The following is a 5,625-nucleotide window of genomic DNA, read 5'->3' on the forward strand; positions in this document are numbered from 1 at the left end:
CATGCTAGTCCAAGTTTCAATTGCTGGTGTCTCTTTGTCTGAGGGATTTCTTCAGTTGCCAGAGCTCACTCTGCTTATGCTCTACTGCTAGAAATGCCAGTGGAGCAATATTGCCTCCTTCTCCTTGAGCATTTCTCAACCAATGACTGAGAGGGGTTTGTGTAAAAGTAACCTAGAATTTCCCAGATATTCTCCAGTGGAATTAAGTTCCAGTTACCTTCTTGGTAACTTGCCTGATAAACCCATATTTTATTTGCTGCCTTCATTCACGTTTCACTTCCCTACTCCCCTGTGATTTATATTTACCTTACCATTTTCTCTTAAACTCTCTTCACTGCCTGAAACTTCTCTTTGCTGAAGTTTGAAGTTTGCTGAAGTTTTCAGAGTCCTGTGTTTTCTGGGCTCACCGCCCATGTAAACTACCTGTATACATGATCCTTGTCTCAGGGTTTGTGTCTGGGGATACCCGACCTAGTATACTTATTTGGATTTCAGAACACCATATTCTCTTGGTTTTCTACCTACTTTACTGGTCACTTCTTGGTTTCTTTTGCTTTAACATTTAATGTTGAAGTGCTCTAGCATTACTCTTTAGTTCTCTTTCCTTCTTCATATATATTCACTCCTTTGGTGAATTCATTCAATCTCATGGCTTTAAATACCATCTATATGCCTATGGCTTTCAATTCTATATTTTCAGCTAAGATATCTCTTGAACTTGTGACTGTCTGGTAACTTTTACCTGATATCTCTATTTCGGAGTCTAATAGGTATCTTAAAATGTCTCAAACTGAACTCCTAGTTTTCTTCCAACTAAACTTGTATTTCTGGCAACTTTCTCCAGGCTCCAAGGGCAAGTCTGTCCAGTCAGTTGTTCAGGACAAAAATCTTAAGAGTCATCCCTGACTTCTCCCTCTATCTAGTTTCCATGAGGAAATCCTGTTGACTCTTTTTATTTTTTTTAATTGAGATATAATTGACATATATCATTATTTTAGTTTCAGGTGTACAACATAATGGTTTGATATTGGTATAAATTATGAAATGACCACCACAAGAAGTCTAGTTAAAATCCATCATCACAATAACTCCTTTTAAAATATATTCAGAATCCAGCCACTTTTTATCATTTTCATTGATTTCTACCCTGATATGAATCACCATAATTTCTTTTATTTATTTATTTTTTATTTATGATAGTCACAGAGAGAGAGAGAGGCAGAGACAGGCAGAGGGAGAAGCAGGCTCCATGCACCGGGAGCCCGACGTGGGACTTGATCCCGGGTCTCCAGGATCGCGCCCTGGGTCAAAGGCAGGCGCCAAACCTTTGCGCCACCCAGGGATCCCTGAATCACCATAATTTCTAACATGGATTACTTTAAAAGCCCTTTTAGGGCTCTACTCACTACTCCTCCCCCACTCCTTGAGTCTGTTCTCCACACAGAATCCAGGAAGATCTGATGAAAGCATAGATCAGATCATATCATGCCTCTGGTCTAAAACCTACAGTGGCTTTCCATTTCTCGCAGAAGAAAGCCTAAATCCTGGCAGAGCTTTCAGAGTCCTGACTAATCTTGCTTTCATCACCTGCCTCTCCTCATCTCTTATTATTTTTTTCCTTCCTTATTCAGCTTCAGCTACATTGGTCTTCTTGCTGTTCCTTGAATAGTCCAGGCTCGTTCTTGCCTTTGGGTCTTAGTCCCTGCCCCTTCTTCCTAAAATTCTTTTTCTAGAAGTCTCCACATGGACAAAACCCTCACCTCCTTCAAGTATTTGCTCAAATGTCACCTTCTCAAGGAGGCCTGATTAGCTGTTTAAAGCCACAAGTGACTCTTTCTCCAATATGCCTTGCCCTTCCAATCTCCTTCAGTCTACTTTTCATTGTTTTCTATAGCATCTATCACTTTCTAACATATTTTATAATGACTTATTATGTCAATTGTTTATTGCTTGTTTCCCTGCTAATATTTAAGCTCCAGGGGAGCAATGATCTTTGCTGTGTTTGCTGATGAATCCTAAGTGTCTAGAACAATGCTTGGCATGTAGTAAGTGCTGAGCAAACAGTTCTTAAGTGAATAAATGGAGGGATAAAACACTATTGTGTTAAAAATATAGTTCCATATAAAACCTTAAGACCATATAATATATTCATCACTGTAACATCTTGCTCACCTGTAATATTTTTAACTTCATCCATCAACACATTTAAGTCAATCTTCCCATTATCTTTAAGGCAAAAAAGCATCAAAAAGATTTTTAGAAAAATTGAAATAGAAACTCCAAATTCAACCATTTAAAAACATTTTTGCTAGAAGTTTATTATTTTTCATGTCATCAATTTAAATTAATATAGCTCCTGTATTTTACACTATCAAAATCCATACAGCACAACACATTAGCAAGGTTTAAAGCACTCTTTTCCTTCAAGACAATCTATTATTTATTAGGCTACTCTTTTTCAGGCATGGGTCTGAAATGTCTTAAGAGTTAAAAAATTTAAAAAAAAAAAAAAAAAAAGAAAAGAAAAAAAAAAAAAGAGTTAAAAAATTTTATTTCCTCCTCGCCCGGCCACCCGCGCGCCCCACTCCCCACCGGCCGCATCCCAATGTGCCCCCCCCCACCCACGTCTCCCACTGCCGCCTGCCCCAGGCATGGCCCAGGGCCTCGCCTCACTATGGCAGCAGCACGGCACAGCATGCTCGACTTCAAGCTCGGCGCCAGAGCTGATGGCGAGACCATTCTAAAAGGCCTCCAGTTCATTTTCCAGGAGCAAGGGATGACGGAGTTGGTGTACACCTGGCAAGACCATGGTTATCTTTCGACCTACATAAACAAAAACGGCAGCTTTGCCAATTCGATAATTTACCCACATGGATTTGTGTTGTTGGATTCAGAGTTATGGTGGCGATATGCAAGGCCAAGAAGTTAACAGTCTTTTGAACAAAGTGGAAGAAAGAATGAAAGACTGAGTCAGGACAGTACTGAGCGGGTGAAGCAGTTACCACCCATACTTCGAGGAGGGGCCATTGACAGATACTGGCCCACTGCTCATGGTCGCCTGGTTGAGTATGACATAGATGAAGTAGTGTATGATGAAGATTCACCTTATCAGAACACTAAAATTTTACACTCGAAGCAGTTTGGATATATTCTCATCCTTAGTGGGGATGTTAATCTGGCGGAGAGTGATTTGGCGTTTACCCAGGACATCAAGGGCAGTGGAAAAGAAGACTACAGTGGCAAAGATGTACTGATTCTGGGGGGTGGAGATGGGGCATATTATGTGAAATAGTCAAACTGAAACCAAAGATGGTCACTATGGTAGAGATTGACCAAATGGTGATTGATGAATATAAGAAATACATGCGGAAAACATGTGGTGACGTCTTAAACAATCTTAAAGGAGACTCCTATCAGGTTCTAATAGAAGACTGTATTCCAGTACTGAAGAGGTACGCCAAAGAAGGGAGAGAGTTTGATTATGTGATTAATGATTTGACAGCTGTTCCAATCTCCACATCTCCAGAAGAAGATTCCACATGGGAGTTTCTCAGACTGATTCTTGACCTCTCAATGAAAGTACTGAAACAAGATGGGAAATATTTTACACAGGGTAACTGTGTGAATTTGACAGAAGCCTTGTTGCTCTATGAAGAACAGCTTGGGCACTTGTATTGTCCTGTGGAATTCTCAAAGGAGATCATCTGTGTTCCCTCATACTTGGAATTGTGGGTATTTTACACTGTTTGGAAGAAAGCTAAACCTTGAAGACCAATCTCTTCTAATCATGTGTGCTGCAAATAGCCTTCCTGACCTTCATAGGCTATACATGACATAGAAATGAGTCAGGCAATTGATTGTGAATTCCTTCAAGTTTTCTTTTTTTTTAATTATTATTTTTAATTTAAACAAAGCAAATGGAAAATGTATATTTTGATGCGCTAGGGTGTTAATTTTTTTGAAAGTCAGCTGAAGGGGTGGTAGAAAGGGAGGTGGGCGGGGGGGTGGGGGTGACTGGGTGACAGGCATTGAGGGGGGCACTTGTTGGGATGAGCACTGGGTGTTATGCTATATGTTGGCAAATTGAACTCCAATTAAAAAAAAAGTCAGCTGAAGGATGATTAGACAGCACAGCAAAGGCTACTAAATGCACTGAACTCCTAGAATGTGATTTTTGTTACTTTTCTGTGTGTGTGTGTGGGGGGGTGCTTCTTTGTTTTGTTTCAGTAGACTTCAAATTCAGTTGTTTGGAGGAATGAACATCATTGTTTTATTCTGGAGGGAAGTTCTTTGATGGTGTTTCTTTCCCAAAAAAATTGACCTAGATATTAAAATTTGGTGCTAAAAAAAAATAATAAAATTTGGTGCTTATAAGAAAGAGTTAAGAAAAAATGAATAGCAATGCTTTGATTAAAATTATAAATGAGACGAAAAAACAAAGAGTTAAAAAATTTTATTTAAAAATTATGTTTCCATTTTGTCAGTGCTGATTTTACCTCTGGGCTTATGATCACTTTGGCATCAAGTGATCCCCTTAAAGGACAGAATGCTGGTATGCTTGTCTGGCTGCTCTTAGGTTGCCAACATGATAATCATCATGTTGATATATTCAGTTAAGTTCCCAAGTATGATGACAAAACTTTTGTTTTGCAATACCTATCCTTAGTTGAAAGACTTTTTCATAATTGATGCACTTAGTTCCTTTAGTCTGTTTCTCAAAATCTGAAGTTACTAGAAGTCAATGGATACAGTTTTAGTAGTTTGTAAACCTGCAAGTTTGAGAAAGACTGGATTGAAATGTTAAGATAGTACTTAAAAGATGTTATTGCTCTAATAGGCAAGATTTAGTTTGGAACCTTAAAGCTGCCTATGGGACATGCTCTTTCTCCACTTATGACTTGGTCAAGGTGGTAATCCATCACTACTCAAATGTGTTCACACTCTTGTTTTATGTGTAATAATAATCCTAAGATTGTAAATTCCCCTAAGGGTGAGATACCAAGAATCATTTGTATTCCAATTATCTCAGCATTAGTTTAAAGGTCTGCACAAGATTGATGCTCCATAAATGTTTACTAAATAATTAAATTCCAGTAGGCACACTACTTGACTTCTCTGTGCCTTAGTTTCCTTATATGTAAAACGTGGGTAAAAATAGAACCTGACTTGTAGAGTTTTTTGCAAGATCTAATAAGACAATATATGTAAAATGCTTAAAACAGTACCTTGAATGTGTCAGGACCGTAGTGTTGGCCATTTCTATTTAATGCTGGATTAGCAATAGGGACTCAAAGATTAAAATCTTTAGTATTCTGTTAGATCCTGGCATTTCCTGTGAAGAGTGACACTTGCCATCTATATGGGGCAGGATTCTTGGTGATCCTTCCCTAGTGATAGCCATTGGGCCAGTTTGATAGCTATGATAAAGGCCTACTCACTCTTTCTTTTTCTTCTTTTCATATACATCCTATCTTCAGTCATTCCAGAACTGAGACTAGCCTCAAGTCCAAAGTTTGGCTAAGGGATATATTGACACTCAAAACTCTCACCATCAACTGGTAGGCGATCCTTCAGTTCCTTGATTTCTTTCTCCTTAAGATCAATTCCCATGTTTTTCAAGAAAAT

At 38.6% G+C, this 5,625-nt stretch overlaps 1 pseudogene; it reads left to right on the plus strand.

Moving 5' to 3' along the window:
- The first annotated feature begins 2,626 nt into the window (after positions 1 to 2,626).
- On the plus strand, positions 2,627 to 3,964 carry LOC140607557 (spermine synthase pseudogene; annotated as a pseudogene).
- Positions 3,965 to 5,625: the final 1,661 nt, after the last annotated feature.

The sequence above is a fragment of the Canis lupus genome, chromosome 16 (assembly GCF_048164855.1).
Source record: "Canis lupus baileyi chromosome 16, mCanLup2.hap1, whole genome shotgun sequence".
Classification (NCBI taxonomy): Eukaryota; Metazoa; Chordata; class Mammalia; order Carnivora; family Canidae; genus Canis; species Canis lupus.